Here is a 27,158-nt window from a genome sequence, read left to right as displayed (position 1 = left end):
CACCATACCCAGCTAATTAATTTTAATTTTAATTTTTAGTCGAGACGGGGTCTTGCTGTGTTGGCCAGGCTATCAGGCCCCAGTTTTGCAGTTGTATTTGCTGACCTGGCACATCGCTTCTGCTGAATCTTAATGAAAACATTCTTGGACAGGAATGAGTCACAGATGCTTTCATGAAACCCATTTCAGAGCACTGTTGGCCCAGGTCCTCCGTGGATGCAGCACTCTTCCCATGGGTACACGATGGTCACTTACTCCTGGAAAAGGACCTGAGGAAGTAAATGTAGAAGGAATGTCACATCTCACTTTTTCTGCTCCATCTCTGGCTCTGCTGCTTTTGTTTTTATTTTAAGAGACAATACCACATTCTGCTGGAGAGGGGTTCCTTGGGGAGTTATTTTCAGGGGAGGATATGAGGACACTGGCACAAGGAAAACCTGCTCTAACTGCATTAGTTTTTCTAGACTCTTTTCTATTGTGGATTAAAAAGTTGGAAATGCAGAAACTCTTGGGAAGATAGGCCATGTGCTTTCACGGTACACAAATGGATCTTAAAACCATCCACCCTCCAACTCATCTGTGTTGGAGAACCGTGAAGCCAAACAGCACTAGAAAAAGCATCCTATGCAGCAACTCCGCCTGATGCTGCAGCTGCCAGCAACCCCTCTTTGGAAGGGCGGCTGCTGAGCGCTGGCACTTGCTGAAGTTACTGAGAGCCATTCCTGTTTGCTTTTGCACGCCTCGTAGCACCTCCCAAAAAGAAAGTACTCAGGCGCTGCGTTTGGCCTCTCCTCCTTCCCTGGTCACTTCCAGACCTCTGTTGTGCATGTTCTCTTACTTCCCTCTAGAACTGGGCTGGCGCTGGTTTGGGCAGCACAGGAAGTGTGTGGCATCCAGATGCGTAAGCACCAGACGAAAAGAGGAGGCTGGATGGCGAAGTTGTCCCCTCTGCCATCCTGCCCTGCTGCCTTTGTCTCCCTGGTCTCTCCTCTGGGCGCTTAGCACATTCTCCAACAGATATCCACACACAGGGCTAAGTTCAGGTCCTCAGGGCACAGATTGGTAGGGTAGGTGCAGTAAGGCTGAAGTCCTGGACACAGCAGCCTCCCCGAGGCTCTCCCCAGCTCCTGGCGGAGCCCATTCTCTGCTCTGTCCAGGGCTTGTCGAGGGCGTCTCCCGACTTCTTTGGGAAAGCAGTTTGTTTGCCTTTCTCTTTCAACACTCGCCCATTTATCACAAACCCACAAGGGTTTAGACAGCCACGCAGCTCCTGCCTGGTTAGGACACATGGGGAATGGAAGAATTATGACTTCAGTGCCCCCAAGAGGTGATGCAAGTTGAAAACATAATCAGATGCAAAACAAGGTCTAGATTGATTCATACGTGCTAGTGCCTGAACATTTTCAGAGGGACCCAGGAATTCCTTCCATCCAAGCCTCTGCTGTGTGCAGAGGGAACAGTAAGGCAGCAGCAGGTTGTTCACTGCTCATTCACTCAATAGAGGTTGAGTAAGCAGAATTCCAACTAGCTGCATTCATTTTGTCATCAGGGACCTCACAGTCCAGGAAGGAGGCAAGCTGCCTGCCCATGCATCTGGCAGGAGGGGTACCCTGCTGGAGGCTGGGCACCCAGAATGAAGCAGGCCCTTCCATGCACCCTGCTCCCAGGCCTTTCTTCGCAGAGGCCAACACAGAGGTGCATGAATCAGATTCCAGTCTTGAACGCTCACCAAACAGCTCCTGTGGGGCTGAGCCTACGTGGATTAACAGGGCGAAGATTTGTGGGGAAATCTTCCCTCACTCACCTGCCTCTCACATTCTGTGCCTCCTGGAGACTGTTCAGAATCTCTCTCTCTCTTACAGCCAAGCCTCCTGCTGTGTGGCTCTCTCATTCTCCCTCCCTTTTGTCAACCTCAAACCACATTTCCCCTGTCTCCCTCAGCCCCTTAGACGTTTTCTTTACTTCTCCTTCCTTTTTTCAGTAGGTCTCAGTTCCCTTGCAAGTTCTTTCCCACCCCTCCCCCATCAGCTCATGGAAGCTTGGAGTGGAGCACAGCAAACCAAGGGGCCTCTTTTGGGACCCCATGACAGTGCAGGGCTGCACCTGAGCCCTGTGCCTCTGGAAGACGGCCAAAGGCAATTGCCCACACTTGTATGTCAGATGTCTCCCATCCTTTTGTGTTCCAGGAAATGACTTACTGCAAAGAACCACGCTTCCCCACAAGACTTCGAGAAGACCCACTGTCATGGACTGAGTTGTGTCCTCCTAAAATGCAGATGTTGGAGACCTAACCCCCAGTAACTCAGCGTGTGACCATATTTGGAGAGGTCTTTAAAGAGGTGATGAAGGTAAAATGAAGTCGTTAGGGTGGGCCCTAATCCAATGTGACAGGTGTCCTCATAAGTAGAGGAGATGAGGACACAGACACACATGGAGGAAAGACCATGTGGGGAAACAGGGAGAAGATGGCCGAGGAGAGAGGCCAGAGGAGAAACCAGCCCTGTCCATGTGTTGACCTGGGATTTCCAGCCTCCAGCTTGGTGAGACGATGCATCTCTGTGGTTAAGCCTCCACTCTGCAGTACTTTGTTATGGCAGCCCTACTAGCAGACCAGTAGGTCCGTTCATAAATACTGTATACTTGTTCTTGTGATTTCCATAACAGTCATGGGTGACCCCCTTGTTTTCTGTGATAAGGACACACAGAGACCCTCCAAATTACCATTCTTTGTTTCTTAAATGATTAGCTGAACTATTTGTTCCTCCAAACAAGCTAGAAACAGAGCTAGATATTCCAGCTGATTGACAGATGCCTCCTGATGACATGAACATCCCAACTGTAAAATCACCCCGACTTGGAGCTGGTTCACCCCTCCCTATGAAAGTCTAGACAAAACCAGCTGCCAGGACAGACTGGAAACCCATCTGGAGCCCCGTCTTCTCCACCCAGGGAGTGAGACCCCTTGAACTCGTCAAGCTCCTTCTGTGACTGATCGGAGATCCCACTGTGAGTCCAGCTCCCGGTCCCGTGCTCTGGACATCGGTCCTTGGCAGCGTGCTTAGGGTTTGATTTTGATATTGGCTTGAGTGCTCTTCGGGCTTCGTTTTGTAGTTGGTTTCTGTTTAACCTTCGTACTATGGAAAATTCTCCAGCCACTTCTCCCGCGCCTCCTTTAAAAATCCCTTCCGATGATATGTATTCCACTGTGATGAAAACTCAGATCATTATTCCCCCAAAATGGCAAGATTTCCCTGAGGACAAGTCAGAACTGCCGTGACCCCTCTGAGGCACCTGGAGTCTCCCTAATCGTGTCCATCTACAGCCCCCCTGAAGATCTCTTCAAAGGCCAGCTTATTTTGCTTGGTACGAGGACGCTGAAACATGAGAAAATGTCTCCAATCTACTCAAACTGAGCAGTCCCTTAAGCACATCTCTGTTATTACCAACCTCTCCTCCCACTCCTTCTCCACCCTTAATGAAACCTCTCAACACTTCCTCCCCCCACCCCTCGATGGGCCCTGCCCTGATACTTTCCCCGTCCACCCAGTATTCCTCCTTAGTCTGAGGGACTTCTTTTTTCCTCCTCTAGCCCCTGCTCCCCAATCTCCCCTGCTCCCACTTCCCTATGTCACCCCGATTTGTTGATGCTTCCCCAGTCTGATGGAAGGCCCACGACCCGAGGGCCCAACTGAATAAGGACTCACTCAGGTCCATATGCAATTGTTAAGGGCTTTTCAGACAGTGAGAATAGGGAAGAGTTTAGTAATCCTTTCGGTCTGGTCCTTGGGGTATATTCTCCTGGGTTCCCTGAACTGTATCAATTTTTGCAGCTGTTAATGGGTACCAGAGATGCCACTTTATGTTTTGAAAAAGCCAGATGGGTCACTCTTCATGAGGACTTTCAAAGAAATCAGAACACCCGGATGCAGGCCAAAACTATAGGGGAGAGACTTTAGAATCCATTCCCACTGTCTCTCCTCAAAAACTGGTCAAAGATAAAAGATGACAGACAACACAGAGATGAATTTGCCTCTCACTATAGACGTAGATTAGAAAATGTTAGAAAGGATGACATTTTGAGAGAGTCAGTTGAGTTGCTAAAGCTTAACAAAATATATGATCTCATCTTATATTTGATGACTGAGCCACTTTTGCTTTTATTATTAATTGTGTTACTGGCTTCTGATCAGAAATCAGAGATATTACCCCAAAACACAACGTAAGCAGGCAGAACGCTTCTCTCTCTGAAAGTGTACACTAGCCCAACATCCTGAAGACTCCATGAGAGAAGAGGCCAAATCAACACAGTGCAAACTGATGGCTGCACAACTTCACTGACCAGGAGGAAGCAAACCAGGCCAATCTGCTCATTCCAAACCCCAACTTGTTAGGTACACGTGCAGTTATAAATAAAAACAATGCTCGGCTTGGGATTGCCTGGCTTTAAAACACAAAAGAGAGAAAGAGCTTAAAAATTCATCTTTTAATGACTTTCTTGGAGGGGAGTTCCCCTTTGTGTCCACACTAACTCATAAAGAGGAGAGAATCTTCCACATCAATGGGCACTCCACTCCCTTCCTAATGGACCCAGAGCAACACATCTCACCATGAACACCTCTTGCCACTCTCCCTAAGAGCACACAAGTCATGCCTGTGGTGGGACTTGATGAGCATTCACGTGCTGCTTTTGTCAGAACCTTATTCTGTCTTATTAGGACCCTCCCCACTCAGCACAGCTTCTTAGTTCCACTACCCAGTAAACCTTCTGGAAAGAGAGTTACTTTCCAACTGGACTGTCAGTAGTTTTGCTCCCCTGAAGGCCTCACCCTTGAGGGCCTTGGGTCCCAGCCTTGCATTCTTTGCCCTTTCATGGCTCTCATTGACCATCACACTTTTCTTGCTTCTGTCAAAATCCCCGATCCCCCTTTAAAACCTCAAGTACAAACTATGCTAACTAAAATACCCGACTGCTTTCGAGCTGGTCACTTCACTGACACAGGCCAAATTAAGGAGGCTGAACCTCTCAAAGTAGAAATAGAACCTTCCATGCCACTCTCAACATTACTGTAATATCCTAAAGACAAGAATTCTCCAAGATCTTCAACTTATAATTCAAGGTGTCCTTCACAAAGCACTGCTAGCCTCCATGTCTAATGCCTGTGATACTCCCATCCTCTCAGTAAAGAGGCTCAATGGGTACCAGCTAGTCCAAGGCTTGCAAGCAATTATTCAAATAGACAATGCCAGGCTTTCTCTAAGGACCCCAACACCATTCTGGCTTCTCTCCATGCCACACTATTCAGCTCATAGTCATCAACTTATGTTCTGCTTTTTGTTTTGGACAGAGTCTCACTCTGTTGCCCAGGCTGGAGTGCAGTGGTGTGATCTTGGCTAACTGCAACCTCCACCTCCCAGGTTCAAGTGACTCTCCTATCTCAGCCTCCTGAGTAGCTGGGATTGCAGGCACACACCACCATGCCTGGCTAGTTTTTTTTGTGTGTGTTTTCAGTAGAGATGGGGTTTCACCATGTTGGCCAGGCTGGTCTCGAACTCCTGACCTCAGGTGATCCACCCATCTCAGCCTCCCAAAGTGCTGGGATTAGAGGCATAAGCCAGTGTGCCCAGCCATGTTCTGCTTTTATCGGTATGCTTTTCAACCCTGACTCAAATATCCTTTTGCCTTCACCTGGAAAGGTCAATAATACACATGAACTGCCATGCCTCAGGGGTTTACTGAGGCCCCCACCTATCTCTCCAGGACCCCTTTCAGGCTGTTCTGGGCACTGGTTGTTGAGGAAGAATGCCTTGGATTCACAGTTTTCCAGTTTATTTGTCTATAAAGCCCTAATGTGAACAATCTTTTTCTTGATGAGTATTTTCAATGACAACCAAATAATCGCGTTTCCCCTAGGTCAGTGATTCTTAACCAAGGGCGTCTTGCCCCTCAGGGGACAATCGGCAATTTCGAAAGGAGACACTTTTGATTGTCTCAAGTGGAAGGGAGGAGATGCTACCAGTGCCTCGTGGGTGGAGGCCAGGATGCTGCTACACATCCTGCAGTGCACAGGATGGTCCCCACATCAAAGAGTGATCCCACCAAAAATATCAGCAGTGTCAAGGCTTAGAAATGCTAATCAAGACAACAACCCTTTCCAATCTTATTTAATAAATAAAAAGAACTCAACCAGTTTGCTTTAGTGATGGAGGATGGTTCTCACAGCAGTGCCCTGCCTTTAAATTGTATGAGCTGTAGTGTAGAAATAGAAATGGAACAGTTATCTTTTTGTCTAGTTTTTGGACAAAAAATTGGTCCAGAGCACACCATGAAGGATGATTCTGGGAAATCAGATATTGCTGATGAAAGAGAACTTGGCTGGGGACAAGCTCTGGGTTCTAGCTCTGGTTCTAATGCTACCTTGCTGGGTGTGTGGGACTGTCACTCTCCTCCGGGGGTGGAACTAAAGCACCTTCAGACTTTTGCTGCCTGTAACAGAGTTTCTTCTAGAACAAGTCTATGCATGAGTCAGTTGAGAGAGTTGCTGAAGCCTAACAGAATATAAAGGAATAAGGAAGAAGAAACCACTCCACCTCTGCCCTTCCACTTCCGTCTGCAGGGTATGTCCACTCATAGCATGGGCTCCCCGTGTGACCCACTTCCCCTCTTCTGCATGGGCTTGAGGGAGGAGGAGGCCTGGCATGCCGGAAGGCTGGCCAGGGGTGAGGTCCATGCCTGGGGACTGGTGATGTGAGAATGGGCTGAGCAGAGAGGAATTCTGTGGCATCTGTTTTTAAAATGGAGTCCGGGGATGAGCAGTGGCTTATGAATGTTCTCAAGAAAGAAATGGTGACTAGCCTTGGACATTTTAATGTTGCTCTTTGAAAACATCCATATTCTCTTTTGGGATGAATTATAGTTCACTTGTGATATTTCTTTTAAATATATTTTTTAATCTTTAAATTTATTTTAATTTTAATTTTTTTTTTTAGAGATGATGCCTTGCTCTGTTGCCCAGATTGGAGTGCAGCGGCACCATTATAGCTCACTGCGGCCTCGAACTCCTGGGCTCAAGTGATCCTCCTGCCACAATTTCCCAAATAGCTTGGGCTACACATGTGACTTACGATATTTCTTCTTATACAGGAAGCTGAATTTTTTTCTTTAACTTGCAGGAAGAAGTCTGTGGCATTTTAAAATTTATTTTGTCTTCACAAACAAGTAGAGTAAGTGATTTAAAATGTATACATGTGAAATCTTTTCATAGGTTATCCATATTATATGGTAAGCAAGTTAAACATATAAAAGGCTGTAGAGAGAAAAAAGGAGTCCTCCTCCCAGCTTGGGGGTGGGTGATCTTTGTTTTCTTATCACTATGGTCTTGGAGGGCATTGAAGAAGTTGGAGAGTTGATGCCATAGTGAAGCATGCACCAAACTGAGGAGGCTCAGGTCTTGGGACAGCTTAGGGAAACAAACAGCGTCTTCATGCAGAGGCTGAATGGGACGGCTGCCAGGAAGGTGATATTCTGTTCTGGATATACATTTCCAGGGCAATAAATGACTGCACACACTTGAGGCCGTTGCCCTTCTGCTCTGTCGATGAAAGAAGAGGGGACAAAAATCCAGGGACAGGAACAAGGCATGAAATTGAGGCTTTTGGAGTTATAGGCTGGAATTGTGCTGATTTTTCTTCTGAAAGAGTTCACTAAGGTGTATTAGCTAACCACTTATGTCTTTCCTTCTGTGTCATCATTTTCTTTTTTTTTTTTTTTTTTTTTTGAGGCGGAGTCTCGCTCTGTCACCCGGACTGGAGTGCAGTGGCCGGATCTCAGCTCACTGCAAGCTCCGCCTCCCGGGTTTACGCCATTCTCCTGCCTCAGCCTCCCGAGTAGCTGGGACTATAGGCGCCCGCCGCCTCGCCCGGCTAGTTTTTGTATTTTTAGTAGAGACGGGGTTTCACCGTGTTAGCCAGGATGGTCTCGATCTCCTGACCTTGTGATCCGCCCATCTCGGCCTCCCAAAGTGCTGGGATTACAGGCTTGAGCCACCGCGCCCGGCCTTTTTTCTTTTCTTTCTTTTTTTTTGAGACGGAGTTTTGCTCTTGTTGTCAAGGTTGGAGTGCAGTGGCGTGATCTTGGCTCACTGTGACCTCCCCCGCCTGAGTTCAAGTGATTCTCTTGCCTCAGCTCCTGAGTGGCTGGGATTACAGGCGCGCACCACCACGCCCGGCTAACTTTTGTATTTTTTGGTACAGACGGGGTTTCATTACATTGGCCAGGCTGGTCTTGAACTCCTGACCTTAGCTGATCTGCCCGCCTTGGCCTCCCAAAATGCTGGGACTACAAGTATGAGCCACCATACCCAACCTATGTCATCATTTTCAGTGTAAGTAGTCGTCTAACACGGAGAAGTAACACGTGTTTAAAAGAATAGAGTAGGGTTGCTTGATCTCCTGTGCTTTCTTAGAGTCCTGCTGTTTCCTTTCTGTGTTCAGAGCAAGTTCTGATTTGGACACAAAGCATGGCTTCTGGGGCTGTCAGCGCTGCCACGTACTTGGTCGTGGGCTTACCATGCTTACTGTGCTGGCTTTGAGTCTCACTGATTCCCATGCATCGTGGGTCCTTGGAATTCTGTGCTCATGGGGATCCCCAACATGACCTGTGCGTGGGACAGCAGGGAAGGAGGACATGTGCACTGCATAGCTCCCCTCTGCTCACATGCATCTCTACTGTCCCACAGGACTTCACTCATAAAACACAAGTTCACAGGTAAGATTAAGAATGTTAAGATGGTGATGGCAGAGCACTAAGCCAAGTGTGGGTCCTTCTAGGCACAAGGCCCTGTGCAGCGTGACAGGTTGGCCACCATGAAGTAGACTCTGCCGATCTGGATGTGAAACCAGGAGGGCTGAGGGGTCTTGAAATATGAGATGAGCTGCCTAAGGCCAAAACCAATTCTCTGAGGATGGTAGAGCCAAGAGCTGGAAGGAATTTATGATAACAACGCTGAACCACTGGTTTTCATTTCCTTGGAACTTGCTGAACTTGTTATCTGAGATTAGAATATCCTTCTTTTTAAACGTGGTTTGAGTTGAGTGTCTGTTACTTGCAGGTGAAAGCTTTCTGTTGTACACAGAGGACATCTTGTCCATAATGAGTGAAGGCCATACTACTTTACCTTTATTTTCCTTACCAGGCTCCATCTCCGTAGCCTGCTTTTGACAAAGGTGGATACATAATTCTAGGGGCCACCTAGCTGGTTCTAATAAGACTTTGGAAGTCAAAAGCTAAAGAAGACCAGGAGACCAAGCTGGAAATCAGGCTCTTCAATCAGATTCCAGAGGAAATGCTATTCCACCCAATCACCTAGCCACAACAGTTCCCTTCCTTCAAGATGCTGCGTTTACAAGCACTGCCTCTTTAGGCAAATGGATTACCTTGTAAGAGTGACCTGTGACCTGAAAAAGCATTAGCTCAGTCACACCCAGGCTTAATTGAGCCATCTGAGTCTCACTGCCTCTCTGTGTTAGTTCCTCTTGCTTTCAGCTAAAAGGTCCTTCTGTTTAGGTGGTGAGAAAAATGATCGTTAAAAACAATTAATAAACCTGGGGACCTCTCATACCATGAGCCCAGCCAGAGATCTGTGTCAAGCAAATCCTTGCAGACAGTTCTGCTGCCTGCAGATGTCTGTTTGCCTCTCGTGGATTTGATAAGTGCTCATTTATGCCAAGGTGGCTGTAATCATAGTACAGAGGCCTCTGGGAGATACTGTTCACGCTGACCTTACAAACTGAAAACCATTATCTTTTCCTTACCTGAGACCCTGGGGAGTAGTCAGCTCACTCCCTGCCAATGGCCTAAGATGGTTGCTGATGTCACGGTTGAGGAATATCTAGGAGTAATAAACATAAGTAGCTGGAAAATGCCAATTCTGACAATTTGACAACATCATTATCAACATTCTTAAGTACTTACAAGTCTTTTCTTTCTTTCTTTTTTTTTTTTTTTTTTGGAGACAGAGTCTCACTCTGTTGCACAGACTGAAGTGCAGTGGCGTGATCTTGGCTCACTACAAGCTTTACCTTCTGGGTTCCCAAGCGATTTTCCTGCCTCAGCCTCCTGAGTAGCTAGGATTACAGGCACACAGTATGGTGCCCAGCTAATTTTTATATTTTCAGTGGAGAAGGGGTTTCCTCACATTGGCCAAGCTGGTCTCGAACTCCTGACCTCAGGTGATCTGCCTGCCTCAGTCTCCCAAAGTGTTGGGATTACAGGCATGAGCCACCGTGTCTGGCCATGAATACTTAGAGTCACAGAAGTTTATGGTTAGAGAATTCTCACAGAGGTGACCTGGTTCAGCCCTACCATCAAGGTCATTGAGACCCTGGCACCTTGCCCAAGGTCATGCCAACCTAGAATTAGGTGTTTCCTGCCCGGTGCCCTTTCCCCACTTCCCACACCTATTGTTCATACTAATTTATTGCAGGTCTTATTTCTATAGTCTCCTTTAATTGCTTTATGTTCACGGGACACTCTCTTCAGGATAAGATTGCAGGTATTTTTTTTTATATTACTTCCCCTTGTCCCTGATGCTGTAGGGTTTCCAGCTGAAACCAGTCAAAAAGGACTTCCTGCTGAGTGACTTTTGCCCAGGCAGCAGGGCTGAGGAGCTGGGGACGAAGGAGAGACCCTGGCTGTATTCTTTCTGATATGTGTTACACATCAGGCTTGAGTTAATTTGGTCAGGTTCAATAATGCGCTGCAGTTACTCTGTAAATACCTGGAATCATGGAGGGTCAGGTCTGGAAGGAGATTTAAAGACAACCTGGTCTTATGGTTCTCTAACTGTGCTCCAAGGAACCCTAGGGGCTCCTGTGTGGGGTCGGGGGGTGCCTTCTGTTCAACCTCTAAAAGCAGGTGGGCTGGAGAGCTGAGCTGACTTAGGCCTAGGCCTTGGCCCCTTTTCTTGAGATATTTTATTTAATAGTGTGGCTGTACCAGATTTCTTGTAAACAAAGGGCTTGGATGATAGAGCATTGTTGACAGCTATGAATCTAGTCCAGCTCTTTCATTTTCACTATGAGAAAATGAGGCTTGGAATGAGGAAAAAGGGACGAGGCGACTGCGTGCAGAGCTGCACACCTAGCTAGTGACAGGAGCCGGGTTGGAAACTCTTTGCAGATGCCCCCTCGATACCTTGCAGACATGGCCTGGTCCCTCTAAGAAGCTGTGTTTTTGGCTTGATTGAGAGGTTAAAGTACAGAAACCAACTCTATGGTGGCTGCTAATCTGGGAAAAGAAAGGGACAAAATCTACACTTACTGAGTGACTACTGTGCCACAGACATGGAAAATACATCCACTCATTCAGAGCAGATTTGTGGAGCACCTCCTGCATAGCAGATGCTGCCTTGCCTGTCATGGGTACTCTTTCCTGTAAACCTCCCAACAAGCCTGCAGGGGAAGCTATTACATGCTCCAGAGCTGAAGGCTCTCAGGGTTACACAGCTCGCTCACCAGTGGCTGTTCACCACATCTGAACTGACACCCTTTGAACTCCAAATATGCTGTCCCACATCACATCCTAATATGCTTTTAATTTTTTTTTAAATGTCTCCAGAAGTCAGCAGCTGTCAATTGCATATGAGCTTTCCAAAGACTTGAAACTCAGTTTAAAAAAAAGAAATGTGAGTTTCCCTTTATCTGTTTGGAAAATGGCCGGGCGGGGAGTGGGCCCTCGGTGCCGGTTCTCCTGGGGAGATCGTCTTCGGTCAGCAGAGCTCCCTTAGAGTCCTAATCTGTTTCCTGATTTGGGCTTTCATAATTGACACACATGCAGCTTTAGCCTTGTCTCCTGTTCACAGGGATAATTCTGCTCATCTTGCAGCTCAGCTGCAGGGCGGATCTGGGAGCAGCTGTCCCTCGGGGAGATGGGTGAGGCCGTCTGAATGCCAGCGATGGAGAGATAGCAAACTGTGGTGGAGGGAGAAACTGTTAACGTGCACGAGGGCACCAGCCTTCAGTGGTGCAAGAAATTTTCAACTGTCCTTGTCTTTCAAAAGACACTGTGTCTCAACAGAGTGTCAGCAACTTCTGAAGCCATTTCAGGCTGTATTTTTAATCACATTTTAGAATTCTTCCTGGGTGGGCTCTGCCCAGCTTCTGGTGGTCTAAATATTAGACATCAGACTGATGTGGGTGCTGGGAGGGGAAGGAATTATGGAAAGACAACGTGAAGGGAAGTTCAGGATTTGTGGCAATTCTTGCCAGGGGTTTGAGGCAAGCTGTGTAGGATCTGGTTCAATTGTTCTGTCTCACACTGGGAATATGATGGCTACCATTCCTTGGAAAATGTGCATTTTCAGCATTAGTACCCAGGATTTGTTTTTTCCCTTGCTCTTAGAGTGTGTTGTTAAAAGTTAGTGGTAGTGATGGTTTTATTTATTTTAAAATTTTTTTAAGGTTTTTTTTTTTTTTTTTTTGTAGAGCTGAGGTCTCCTTATGATGCTTAGGCTGGTCTTGAACTCCTGGGCTCAAGCAGTCTCCCACTTCAGCCTTCCAAAGTGCTGGAACTACAGGTGTGAGCCACTGCACCCAGCTTCATTTTTATGTTATTAATTGAAGAGTATATTCTCCCCCACTAAAAAGTGGTCATTTTCCAGACTAACTTTAAAGAAGAATGAAACACCTTCCTCTTCCGGGCAGCTAAATCTAAATATTATATTCTTTTTTAAAGCAACTCCATAGCAAAGATGTGGCAACTGCGGGCGAAGTATCTCTGAGCAGGAGATCAATGCAAAAATGCAACTGGTGAGGGGGCTCGGGGGCCGGTTTCAGGGAGGTTGGAACTGCTGTGTTCTCATCAGCAGAAGTGGCTCCTGCCCACCCACATCCCAATCCCTTCTCATGTGCCACAGGGTCTGTGAGCGCCTTCCCTACCGGGTAGGTTCTATGGCAGTGTGGGCACATACCCTGGGGGGGGGGGCGAGGGACTTACTCACTTCGTGAGTGCCAGTGTAGTAGTGAAGGGAATGCCTGATGAAAACAACATTCTACCAGTGTGCGCTGCTTTCTAACCTACAAAGCGCTTCTGTGTACGCTGTCCCATTTGAGAATTCTAAGTAGAATCCCGAACAGGCTGGAGCAGATCGCCCACTCCAAGGGACAGATGTTGGCTGGTACTATTGGTATTCATGGAAGATTCCTTCTGACACTCCCTCCTTTTTTGTAATTGCCATGAACTTGAGCACTGGGCTAACATAAATCATGCAAGGATGAACACGCTGCACACGGACGGCTCCTCTTTGTTTGTTTTTGAAGGGATTCCATCTCTATTCTCTTGCCATGTGCTCCTTCACCCCCCTCTCCACCCCCGTCTTTCATTTCTTTCTCTCTGGAAAAGATATTTCAACTCACAGGACTGGGATGTTGAAACAGACACCCAAGAGTATCACAGATGGGCCAGGCCTGGACCTCTTGGGACAACATTCCTCACGACTTTTAGAAGAGATTAGGGATTTGGGACTGGTGGCAACTGGTAACATTTTCAGTGTTTGGTAAACAGCCAGGGTCCCGAGCTCTGGGAACAGCCTGATTTAGCTCTTTGTTTAAGTTTTGGGTTAGAGGCTCCCAAGAAGCTGGTGCAAGGGAAAGAAATTAACAACCATGGCTCATTCACAGCCAGGCAGCCAAATGGACAGCTCTATAAGACTCAAGCCGACAGCGGAGAGAGCGCAATCGAACAGCCTTGGCGCAGCTTTCAGGGGAGAACGTTATTCACCCCAACTGCTCTGCATCTGCCTGGACGTCTGCCAAGATCTGTGAGCACTACAGCGTTGGTATGCTTTGGGTGAGGCCCGTGGCCATGGCAACGAGTTGGGAGCAACCCGGTCCCTGGGAATGAGAACAGTGGCTAAAATCAGGCAGGCGAGGGATAGGGAGGAGAGGTAAAGGTTGGACTTGCCTGAAGATGGAGCCGTTTTATTGTTGTGGGTAAAGCTGCTACCGTCAGGGGCTGTTTACAGAGCGGGTGCAGCTCAAGCTGGGAGCATGTTAGACTCAGCGACTGCGATCAACCTACTGACTTGTTCCCATGAGACAGAGTAGATTAACTGCTGCAGTACTGGTCATGTACCACCAACCTCCTGTGAACCAGCCCTCATTGAAACATTTATGTGAAAGGCCATGGTGTTCCCGTAAGAGGGTGCCTGTTATCTCCCTTGACCAACTCTTCAATATGCCTCATTCTCACACACTGGTGTGCAGGAAAGGGTCCAGCAGACCCCCATTGACAGAGATGCTCTGTATGTGGAAAGTCTTCGAGTAGAGCACTGGGTTCAGGTTTGAAGATGTGAGTTCTAATGCCAGCAAGGCCATTACCTCCCAGTGACCTCATGTCTCGATTTCCTCAACCACAAAACAAAGGCATTGGTGAGGTGACCTCCAAGGCCTCTCTGGTTCTCACCTTCTGTGTCTCTACAGACTGGAGAGTAGAAGATTATGAGGCACTTTCATTAGTTGAGTCTTCTTCATTTTCTGTTTCCATTTCTTTGAAGTCATCAGCTGGAGTTGAGGACAAGTTTTAACAATAGATAGGTTTCTTTTCTTTTTGTCTCTTAAAAAAAAATTTACTTAAAAAAATAAAGGCTAAGCATAGTGGCTCATACCGGTAATCCCAGCACTTTGGGAGGCCAAGGTGGGAGGATAGATATTGAGTTTGAGACCAGCCTGGGCAACATAGTGAGACTCTGTCTGTACAAAAAATTTTAAATTAGCGAGGCATGGTGGTGTGTGCCTGTAGTCCTAGCTACTCTGGAGGCAAAGGCAGGAGGATCGCTTGAACCTGGAAGGTTGAGACCACAGTGAGTTATGATTGTGCTACTGAACTCTAGCCTGGGCAACAGAGCAAGACCCTGTCTCTTTAAAAAAAAGACTATTTTTTAAGAACACTTTTAGGTTCACAGCGAAATTAGGAGGAAGGTACAGAGATATGTCACATGCCCCCTGCCCCCATGCATGCACAGCTTCTCCCATTAGCAATGTCCCCACTCAAATGGTGCCTTTGTTATAATCAATGACCCTCTACTGACACATCATCATCATCCAAAGTCCATAGTTTATGTTAGGGTTCACTGTTGGTGGTGTACATTCCATGGGCTTGAACAAATGAATAATGACATTACCCACCACTGCAGGATCATACAGAGTAGTCTCACTGCCCTAAATATCCTCTGTGCTCCACCTATTTGTCCCTCCCTGCACTCTTAACTCCTGGCAACAACTGATTTTTTTACTGCCTCGATAGCTTTGCCTTCTTCAGAATGCCATGTAGTTGAAATCATACATCATGAAGCTTTTCAGATTGGCTTCATATTGTTTTCTTTTTTTTCCTTCCTTCTTCCTCCCACCATCTCTCCTCCTTTCCTTTCTGTATTCCTAACTCTTGGATGTGTTTTCCAGCATCATGACTTGATGGGACTTTTGCTAAGGTAGGCAATCATAAAAAGTCACAAATCTTTTGTCAGCCTTATTGCCTCACCTCTGAGATGGTCCCAACACTCTTTAAGGCTCACTTTTCCAGTCCACAGATTCCCCAGCAGAAGTCCAAGCTGCTGAGAGCCTCACGTCTTCTTTTGCGCTAGTAATCTTTACCACTACCTCACTGGAGTATTGTAGCATTTGAAAATTTTCATATGAAGCCATAGTTCTGGGTTTTCTTTCTTTCTTTTTTTTTTTTTGAGACGGAGTCTCGTCCTGTTGCCCAGGCTGGAGTGCAGTGGTGCAATCTCAGCTCACTTGTAAGCTCCGCCTCACGAGTTCAAGTGATTCTCTTGCCTCAGCCTCCCAAGTAGCTGGGATTACAGGTGCGCCACCAGGTCCAGCTAAATTTTTTGGCATTTTTAATAGAGATGGGGTTTCACCATGTTGGCCAGGCTGGTCTGAAACTCCTGACCTCAGGTGATCTGCCCGCCTCGGCCTCCCAAAGTGCTGGGATTAAAGGTGTGAGCCACTGCACGCGGCCTGAAGTCATAGTTCTTAATCTCAGTTGTGCAATAGAATTATCTGGGGAATTTAAAAATTAGAAAAAACCCACACCTGAAGATTGTGATCTAATTGGTCTTGCGTAGGGCCTGGGCACTGGTATTTTTTAAATGTTTCCCAAGTGATGCTAATGTAGCCATTCTGCAAGCCATGGTTGAAAGGCTTATTCAAGCATCCTGTTGCTGAATGCATGTCATCCTTACCGTTTGACTCTGGAGGTTGCTTTCTTGTCTTCTGATGTGGCTGCCCTGTTGAGGCGTGCCCCTTAGATTGGAGATTACTCCCTGCAGTAGGTCGCCTGGAATATGATCCCCAGTGATCCCTGCTTCCTGGTATTCTGGCCCTGGTGTGATTCCCTTCCCTTTAAGCCTGGACAGGATTAGTGACTTGCTTCTAACCAACAGCATATGGCAAAAGTAAATGTTTATTGTTTTAAACTTCTATGTTTTAGGGTCACTTATTTACACAGCAAAGATAACGAATACACTTCTGAAAGAAGAGATGGCTCCTTAGGAACACGTTCCTGCGGGGGCCAGACCTTATGTTGATTTTGAAGAATGGAGGGTCTAAGAGTGTGTCCCCAGGGGAAGTATTAGGCAAGGCCCAGATTGCTGGGGTTGGAAAGGCAGGTGACAAATAAGCGGACTCTTGCTGGCTAGACTGGTGCCTCTCCTATGCGCACAGACACAGGAGAGCCTGGGCAGTCCCGCTAAGATGTGGATTCTGGCTCAGCAGATCTCGGTTGTTGTCCAGGAATTATACAAGCTCCCAGGGGGTGCTGATGCTGCTGGTCTGGGGACCATATGTTAGGGGACAAGGAACTGTTCTAATTGGATTCATGTTTCTTTCTATGCTTATTTCCTTTTTAAATACAGCAGTCTTGTTTATTCCACCAATGACTTTGCTCGTGGTGCTTCCAGAAGCCAAGAAAGTGGACTTTGCCCTTGGGGATTTAGGAGGCAGAGCGGCGCCCCCTGGAGGCCACATGGTGGAGGCGGCTATGAAGCCTGGAGTCTACAATTTAGATTGAATCACAGGAAGAAGCTATTTACACAAGTCAAACATGCTTCAATGTTGGCAATTTCATAAGATTCCAATCCTTAAGGGATCAAAGCCTGGCCACCTGCTTCCACCGAGAGGTGTACCTTTCCATGCCAGGCTTGGAGCATCCCTCTTTATTTAAAAAGGAGAGGATTCCGAAGCAGAACTTCTCAAGTTCTTCCACCCAAATCCCCTCACCACAGGGACAGGAGTCCTGGGCATGCAGCCTAAAGCAGCCAGGAGAAAAACTTTGACCTTAATTTTTAAAAATGATTTCACATGAATCAATGGAATGTGTTTATGATAAAATCATCTCCTCCTGAAATACATGTGTAAAACTACTGCCCCAGTCGAATGCACTTAGTCTAACCGAGCCCTAGGATTGGCCTCACCAGCGTGAGAAGCATTGCCAGCACTCCAGCTCCCCAGGTCCCACTCTGGGATCCCACCTCCTCAGACCCTCCCACTTCCTCACACTCTCTGGCCTCTGGCTTTTGACCCTGCTCCCACCGCACTTCCTTTCCTCAGAGTCCATCAGTCCTCTCTTGTTTTCACCTTGGTCTCTGCCAAGTGTGGGTCCAAGTCACACATGTAGACTGTGATCACAGGACCTCCAAGCTCCAGACCTCCCAAAACACCCTATGGAGAGACCTTACCTTCCTGGACAGACCTCCTCCCCACAGCTAGACCTCACCCTCTGGATAAACTCATCTCCCCAACTAGAACTCACCCTCCTGAGTAGACCCCATCCCCCCAGCTAGATCTCATCCTCCTGAACAGATCCCATCACCCCAGCTAGATCTCATCCTCCTGAACAGATCCCATCACCCCAGCTAGATCTCACCCTCTTGGGTAGACCCATCTCCCCAACCAGAACTCACCCTCCTGGGTAGACCCTTCTCCCCAGCTAGACCTCATCCTCTGGATAGACCCCATCCCCCCAGGTAGACCTCACCCTCCTGGGTAGACCCTATCCCTCCAGTTAGACCTCACCCTCCTGGGTAGACCCCATGCCCCCAGGTAGACCTCACCCTCCTGGGTATACACCATTCCCCCAGTTAGACCTCACCCCTCTGGGTAGATCCCATCCCCCCAGCTAGACCTCACCCTCCTGGGTAGACCCCATTCCTCCAGCTAGACCTCACACTCCTGGATGGACTCGACCCTCCTGGAGATACCTTCCCCTCCTGGGTAGACCCCAGTGGCTACACAACCCTTCTCCCACCAGCTTTCTTCCCCAGGGTTCTGGGCAGCAGAGTGTCTCTGTGAAAAGGATACTAAGTGATTCCCCAATATTTCTGTTTCCAGCCTCTGGTTGGCTCTCCCTGGGGCTAATGGTTCTTTCGCTCACTATTTCTCCAGGCTTTGCCTGATGACAAGTATATTCTGAGACTGCTCTAATGATATAGATTTTGGACCCCATCCCAGTTCTACTGAATCCGAGTCTCTGGGGGAGGAGTTGGGGCTCTGCATCTGGACACTTCCTACAGGGCCCCTCCTGGGAGGCAAGCCCGAGGAGCACCGCTGAGGCTCGCCTCAGTGCCCATCCTAGACCTTCAGCAGCCAGTGGAGGATGTCTCCGCCGTCCCTCAGCCTTGATTCCCACTGTCACCCCAGCCGGGCTTGCCACTGCCTCGTTTCTCGCTCAGAAGATTAGGGCCATCTGTTCTGTGCTTCCCAAGTTTCCCACCCTCCACCCTAAAAATTTCTCCCTGTTTCCCAGTCTTTCTTCTTCTCTTAGAAAATAAACATCTTCCCAGGCTGCCTCTCTGGTGGGTCTGGGATCCTCCTTGCTGTCTCCCCAGCACCTGGCCTTTCCAGCCTTCCCTCTGTATGTCCAGTGTTTCCCTCACCAAAGGACTTGTTTTGTTTTTCAAATTGGAGGTTTTGTCTTCTCCTCCCTAAAAACCAAAACATCTCCCTGAGAAGTAACTCCCTCAAGCTACTGATACGGAAGGCGGGCAGGGAAGTGCTGGGAAGGGAAGGGTGTGGTCCCTGGCTAGGGCTCCACCTCCGGGCCTGTACCCACAGACCTAGGTGAGGACAGGCATTTCTGATTTCGTGCCTAAATGTTGCATTTCCCAAGACTACCCTGGCCTGCCACACCCTCATCCTGTGCCTACAAAAATCCCGAGAGCCCAGCAGACACGCACGCAAGCCTCTGGACGTCAACAGGAACACACCAGTGTAAGAGCACACTGATAGAGGCCTGCGGCAGGCTGGCAGGCCATTGACAGGCAGAACCACTTGGTGCAGTTGGAGGAGAGCTCGGCCACTGAGCGGTCCGACTTCAGAGAGGAAAACCACCTTCCCACTCCATCTCCCTTCTGGCTCCCTCATCTGCTGAGAGCTACTTCCACACAATAAAACTTTGCAGTCATTCTGCAAGCCCACACGTGATCTGATTCTTTTGGTACACCAAGGCAAGAAACCCTGGGATACAGAAAGCCTCTGTCCTTGGAATAAGGCACGAGGTCTAACTGAGCTGACTAGGAATGGCTCAACTGAAATATCACCCTGTAACACAGGCCCACTGGGGCCTCAGGAGCTGTAAACATTCACCCTTAGACATTGCCATGGGGTCAGAGCCCCACAACCTTCCCATCTGCATGCTCCGCCTACAGATTTGAGCAGCAGGGCACAGAAGAAGCCAGCCACACTCCCAACACAAGCCCTGCCAGGAGGATAAGGGAACTTCTCCCGTTTCAAGCTGCTTTCCTGTCACTCCACTCATTTCATTTCTGTGTATGTGTCTGGTCTTCCTCAATTCCTTCTCTGGCCTCACACAGTGCCCTGAATAATGCTTTGCAAGGCCTTTGCCAGGAGCCTAGATGAAAGGCAGAAGACGTGCCCCTGCAGCATCTCAAGGTAGAGATGGTGGTTACAAGATGAGGACTAGATTCCCAGTTTGCCCTTGGAATGGGCAGCCCCTTGGATTTTGTTTTCCCTGATACTGCTGTTCTGATCCAAGGCCTTGGGGCCTCAATACAGATACCCAAGGCCAGGTCTACCTTTGCATGAATACCTAAAGAAAGCCCAGAGGATGACTAAAATGACCACACTATATGGCTCTGGAGGACTGGAAGTTACTGAGGCCTATGAGTGGGTTTTTGCACAGACTGCAGTAAAGGTCCTCAGAAAAGACCCTCAAGAGCTACAAGGGGGTCTGAGTTAAATGCCACCTCTAGACTGGGCCCCAAAACTGGTGCTGATTATTTTTACTCCTACCCCACCCACCAGCCTGATAGGCGATTCCTGAAGTAGCAGTGGGGGTCTCCGTGGTGCTCAGTAGGCCCAGAGCCCAGTACTTCACCATTCTGCTTGATGGGGCTTGTGTAACCAAGGATGACAGATGGGACAATCCCTGTTGGTAAAGACTCTGAGTTGATTCTGACCAGGACCAGAGATAAAACCCAGTGCCTTTGTCTTTCCCCTTTGTACCATCTTCAGAAAGACCTTCTTTTGCAGCAGTTCTTGAACTGTGATCTGTGAGGTATGGTTGCGAGAATCCTTTTTTTTTTTTCTTTGAGACAAAGTCTCACTCTGTCACCCAGGCTGGAGTGCAGTGCTGTGATCTCAGCTCACTGCAACTTCTGCCTCCCGGGTTCAAGAGATTCTCCTGCCTCAGCCTCCTGAGTAGGTGGGATTACAGGAGCACACCTCCACACTCAGCTAATTTTTGAATTTTTAGTAGAGACGGGGTTTCGCCATGTTGGTCAGGCTAGTCTCAAACTCCTGACCTCATGATACACCCGCCTTGGTCTCCCAAAGTGCTGGGATTACAGGCATAAGCCACCATGCCTGGCCTGGCGAGAATTCTTTTATAAAAAATTCTGGGTTTATAAAACTCAGATTCTTCAACTAGAACAGGCACACAGGAAAAGGTTGACTAAAACCCTTTTCTCTTGCCTCATTTTGGTGATTTCCAACTAGGCTGTTGGGATAGGCAGACCTAAGTGCCACTTCCATCTTTCCATAGGTATCTCGGAGAATCTTTGACCAATGGAGAGCTAATCAAAGACAACTTTAATAGGAGAAGAAAATACTTGGATTGGGAGTATGGCTGAAAAGTCCCACTGAACAAGGCCCTCAAGTGGAGTTCCTGTGGAGTGGTCACCTTTCTGATGACTTCAACTGGGAACGTCAGCACGGAACTATTGCTGGGTGTTCACTCCATCACCCCTTGCTATGTCCCTGCTCAGGACACCCTGAGTCTGTCTATATGCATTGCTACTGGTTTAGACAGTGAGTTACATTTAGTGCATTTTTGCATTGTTCTTTATTGTATCCATGGTATCTAGCACAATTCTGGTTCTTATTACAGCTTGGTAAATGTCATTGATTAATCCAGGGCAGATTATCTCTCTCTCTCTATTTAATTTTGTGAATCCTCTGTGTAAACAATTTGATTAAAAATTTATGACAAAATTCATGAGGCTTGGTGATGTATAGATTGATCAACTGATTTAGAGTTATAGGTGGACAAGATGCATTTACATATTTATCCATTGCCTTTTCAGTGTGAAGTTTCTTCTTAGTGGCAAAAGTTCTGGCTGCTTGTATTTCTCTCATGAAACATGATTATTACTGGCAGTGCCATGGCTCTTCTTCACTTTTTTGTATTGAAGCAACACAGATCATACCCCTGTAGTTCCCTGATACCATGTGTTTAATAGTAGTTACATCATCACTCAAGAGGCTGCCTTGTGCAGCGTATGTCTTGCATACTGGCTTCTACTGACTCTCTGAAAGCTGTTACTGTGCTTTCCATTGGCGATGATCACAACTGCAAATCTTATCCAGAGCACGCAGGAAAATGTGAACAGTAATTCATCTTCTGGTCATGAAATGCACTGTTCTGAAATTTATGATGTAAAGGTAGAAGAACACATCTTCCAACCACATTTTCTCTTCACTCTTTAGCTGGCATCCTGTGTTTTCGGACAGTTGACTCCATGCCTGCCTAACACAGAAAGTTAACTCTTTCTGTGTTAACTCCATGCCTGCCTTCTACGCTCCATCACCAAAGGAAAGGACAGGCCAGAGGCCCTGAGTGGAGCAACTAGAGGAGTCCGATTCAGCAAGGAATGTTCATCCATCCTCTGGCACAGCCTAAGCCCTGAGAGAGCACAATGTCATCACATCCACCGGAATCAAGAGCATATCTGGTGGGAACTTGGAGTAATGTCTCACAAGCCCTGGGCACTACCTGACACATGGCACAGAGCCTACTGAGGGTGTGACAGTGCCATTGATGGGGCACAGGGTAAAGGATGCTTGCCATTCCCTCTACCTCACTGTTTTTGGATGCTGCAGACCAGAGCTGCCACTAAGTAGGAACACAGAGGAGGGAGAGCTGCTGTGAGCGCCATTGATGCTGCTGAAGATGAGGGTCTGGGATAGATCATCTTTAGCCCAGGACACTGTACTCATCCAGTCCCTGATGTGAGTGAGTCACCCCAGATCAGTGTGTCAGCACTCCAATATGGCCATACATATGAGCTGGGGCAGGAGCCCTGGTTTGGCCGTGGTGGGTGACATGGGGATCTGGGCTACCAGCTTATGTGGATGACTCATGCCTCTCCTCCGGTCCTGCCTAGGTTTGATCTTAGATACATGATTTCCATCCTATGATGCATCTTGTCCCACTGCTGACATCTACAACCTCATGAGGTCCACCAGATAACATGGCTCCAGTGGCAGGTGTGCTTGCACTACAGTTTGGACCTGTTGCAGAGCTCTTTCCTACTTTATGCTCCACTCAAGAGTCAGCACCCTTTTGTGTCATCCAGTATAGGGGCTGAAGCAGCATTCCTAGGTATGAAATGTGTTGCCTTCAGAAGCAAATGAGGTACACCATGCACTGTGCTTCCTTCTTTGTGGTAGGGAATGCAAGATGCAGTGATTTTATTTGAATTTCGAGGGATATTCAGGAATGGCCCTGGCCTTTGGGTCCCTAAGGACTTTATTGACATGTGTATCTCTAAATTTTCATATTTTGCCCTGTTTCTTAAGTGCACAGATGGAACCAATCTACTTGATAGTTGGATTAGCTTTAACATTGGGTCTCTGGCCCATGGGCTAAGACCTGTCATAGTGGAGAGCACCAAATGGAAACTCTGAAAGTACCACTGTCAGAAAATAAATTTTCAATTTTATTTCCCATCCTCTCTAGTGCATGTATCTTACCAAAATCTCTAGTGAGATAGCCATCTATCATTGGTTCTGCCCCAACCCCCAGGTGTCATGATGTTCTGTGGGACATTCAGGTAGTCCACATATCCTCAAGCTATTTTAGAACGGAAGGCAGTCAAGTTCATTTAACCCTGAGGCAAAACTTCAGTTTAATATTGTTTTCTATCCTACTAAATACAAACCATTTCTCATCCTCTTTCTTGATTGGAATGGAAAAGAGTGCATCTCCCAGGTCAATGGTTGTATCAAAGGCCTCACTAATTGGTTCTACCGAAGATACTATGTCTAGTATAGCACCTGCATTCAGGGTTACTATTTGTTTAATCCTGGTGTAGATTACAGTCATTCTCCAGGGTTTATCTAGTTTCTGCAGGGGCTAGGCTGGTGAATTAAATGGAGATATGATTAATAGCACTCCCCTGTGCCCTTGAGGTTTTTAATGGTGATACAAATTTCTGCCATCCACTTCAGAATGCAATATTATTTTTGACTGACAACCTCAGCTGACAGTGGTACTTTCAGAGTTTCCATTTGGTGCTCTCCACTATGACAGGTCTTAGCCCATGGGCCAGAGACCCAATGTTAAGGCTAATCCAACTATCAAGTAGATCAGTTCCATCTGTGCACTTAAGAAACAGGGCAACGCCCACAGCATGTTAGTGGACCCAGCAGGACCACTAGGAGCTGGACATTAGCTACTACTTCACTTAGTGCCTGTCCCTGGGGGGCCACACTCTAACAGGAGACTGTGATTACACTGTGGGTACCCAAGTGTCCATGTCAACTCAGACCTGTGTCCAGTAGTCCTTGGACTGTCTGAGTCTTCCCCTTTCCCCAGTGATTAGCCACCTGAGTAAACGTCCATAGGTCCCTTTGGGTAAGGACTACATTTGTGGGTTGAATTGCATCCCCTCCAAAAAGATCTGTTGAAGTCCTAAACCCCATACCTCAGAATGTGACCTTATTTGGAAAAAGTTTTCACCACATGGAGATGAGGTCATTAGGGTGGATCCCACTCCAGTATGACTGGAGTCCTTATGAAAGGGTGAAATATGGATTGATTCTTGCTGTACGGAAGCCATGAGGATTCCTGAGACAATGCATGAGTACACTCTACATTGAATATGTTGAATCTGAGCCACCCCCCTTTCCACACCCAGGGCACACATTCAGATAGCATTTTCCCCCCAGAGGGACTGATTCAGCCCCTGAAACATTCTCAATACAGTGTAACAAGTGGTCTCTGAAATGAAATCTTATTTTCAAGCAGGACCTACGTACTGGCCTGGCCCTCTGTCTCCAGAAAACTCTTTGATGGGAGCCCTGAGGCATTTCAAGGGCTTATTAACCGGCAGCTAGGTTTAATGAGTATATTCTGTAACTTCCAGGTATTCTGCTAGGACACTGTTATCCAAACAGTGCATAACAAAACTTTGGTTCATTGGAAAGACAGTCATTTCCTTGGGTTCTTTGCCAATTTTTGCTTTAGGGAAGTAGAGGGTGGAGGCTTTGGTCACCATGGTGAAGATAGCCAGGAGGACAGTTGGATGTGCCTGCATAGAATGTAGTGGGTGTGGTTGTGGGAGTGGGTTCTGAAGGGTGTGTTGTTCAGTGGGGTGAGAGGGAAGGCATGCGCTTCTCCAAGAATCTCAAAGATAAAGAGAAAAGGGGGATAGATTTCTGTCTGCTCCTTTCTCTTTTACTATCCCAGCTAATCAGACTTGTGAGCAACTCTGGATGGAATGAAAATAAATTACCCTCAAAGCAGTCTGTGTTGGGGTCTACTGACCCCACATGTGCTCACAATACATGCAACACATACATCCTCATGCATGCACACACATGCATGCACAAGCACACACATGGACACACAAGCACACACGTACACATATGTATCCCACCAATATTTTTAGCAATGTTCATACAAGCAGTGTTGCAAAGAGGCTGGAAGCATTTCCATGTTCAGCAAAGCTCCAGGCTGTGCTGTGTATTAATAGCCTACTGGCCAACACATACACAGTGTTTCGTGATGACAGCATCTTATTGTTTTATTTGAGTTGTTTCTTTTCTTTTTGGCCAAGGGAGGAAATGGGCCACCTTCTCTTCCCTTTCTCCTTTCTCCTTTCTAATAACTGTCCACATGCACATTTCTCTATTTAACTCTTTGGTGTCCAGGAGAGGGAAATGTTGTAACTTTCTGGCATGCTGTGTATGTCTTCTGTCTCTAATGCCTGTTGACCTTGAAAAAGAATCCTACTTGCCTTTGACAGCCACAGGAAGATTTCTTTTCCTAGTCCTTTTATTCAGAAGCCTTGGTCCTTCCTTCTGAGGAAGAATTTGTGCCACGGAGACTATAGTCGTTCTCCAGGATTTATCCAGTTTCTGCAGGGACAGAAGCTTGTTGTAGTCTGTCTTGTGTAGACTACAAAGCCCATGCTGGTTACATGGTTAACAATTGGGATTTGTATATTTTCCTTATGTTTACTTTCCCCCTTTGCTCCTTGTATGACATATTCACATCCTCAATTTTTATTGATTATTTCAGATGAGAGCCCTTCTGTATATGTTGTGCGTGTGTGTGTGTTGAGAAAGGGAAAGGAAGGAAAAAGGGAGAGGAAGGCAAATACAGGGGAACAAAGACAGGGTTTGCACAACTCCTGCTGGGCCAGCAACCTCTGCCAGTGAATGAAAAAAAAAACCTGAAAAGGACTTTCACTTTCTAAAGCAGTGGTTTCAATAAAGTACTATTTCACACCAGTCAGAATGGCTATTATTAAAAAGTGAAAAAATAACAGATGCTGGAGAGGTTGAGGAGAAAGGGAATACTTATAAACTGTTGGTGAAAACGCAAATTAATTCAGCTCCTGTGGAAAGCAGTTTGCAGATTTCTTAAAGATCTAAAATAGAACGAATATTAGACGCAGCAATCCCATTACTATGTATATACCCAAAGGAATATAAATCGTTCTACCAAAAAGATACCTGCACATGTATGTTCATCGCAGCACTATTTACAACAGTAAAGACATGTAATCAACCCTGGTGCCCATCAAGTGTGGATTGGATTAAAAAATGTGGTACATATTTTCATACCACCTTTTTTTTTTTGGCCATGGAATACTATGCAGTCATAAAAAATAGGGAAATTATGTCCTTTGCAACAACATGGATGCAGCTGGCAGCTGTTATTCTAAGCAAACGAATGCAGAAACAGAAAACCAAATGCCACATGCTCTCACTTATAAGTGGGATCTAAACACCGGGTACATAAGGACATAAACATGGAAATAATAGACACTGGGGACTCCAAAAGGAAGGAGGGAGAGGAGGGCAACGGAAGAAAACCTAACTATCTGGTATTACGTTGGGTGACTGGATCCTTAGAAGCACAAACCTTATCATAACGCAATATACCTATGTAACAAATCTGAACACAAATACCCATGAATCTAAAATAAATAAAGCAATGGTTTGGTGGAATAGGCTGGTGAGGTTCTTGGCCAGATTGTAGAGCTCTGGGGAGGGTACAGCTGTCAGGACATGAGGACCAAATACATAGAACTTGGAACCACACGATGAGAAATCTGCATTTAATTGGCAGTGAAGACCAATGGAAAATATGTGTGCCAGGGAGCGCCAGGTGCAGGCTGACTAGCGAGGAGGGAGCCTGGGGCTGGGGAGGCGCACCGGGCTGCTGTTGGAGCCCTCCGGAGGGCGGAACTGCGGAGGGGGCTATAGGAATGCCGTGGAGCTGAGAGTCAGGAAGGACATTTCAGACGTCTGTGACTTGCCACTGACCTGATCAGGAGTCCAGGAAAAGGGAGCAGGCAGAGATGGCTCCCAGCCAGGATCCAGAGGCCTGGGAGGGCAGAACTTCCAGCCTGGAG

At 47.1% G+C, this 27,158-nt stretch overlaps 1 long non-coding RNA gene across 1 annotated transcript; it reads right to left on the bottom strand.

Annotated features, from left to right (window-relative positions):
* On the bottom strand, positions 1 to 27,158 carry LOC108537021 (uncharacterized). The gene is made up of 2 exons (XR_001887687.1): positions 27,070 to 27,158; positions 1 to 269 (listed from the first exon to the last, which is right to left on the bottom strand). It is a non-coding gene; the product is annotated as an uncharacterized LOC108537021 (long non-coding RNA).

The sequence above is a fragment of the Rhinopithecus bieti genome, unplaced genomic scaffold (assembly GCF_001698545.2).
Source record: "Rhinopithecus bieti isolate Rb0 unplaced genomic scaffold, ASM169854v2 scaffold_14232, whole genome shotgun sequence".
In the NCBI taxonomy this organism is placed as follows: domain Eukaryota; kingdom Metazoa; phylum Chordata; class Mammalia; order Primates; family Cercopithecidae; genus Rhinopithecus; species Rhinopithecus bieti.
The sequence above is the reverse complement of the archived record's forward strand: the minus strand, read 5'-3'. Positions and strand labels throughout refer to the sequence as shown.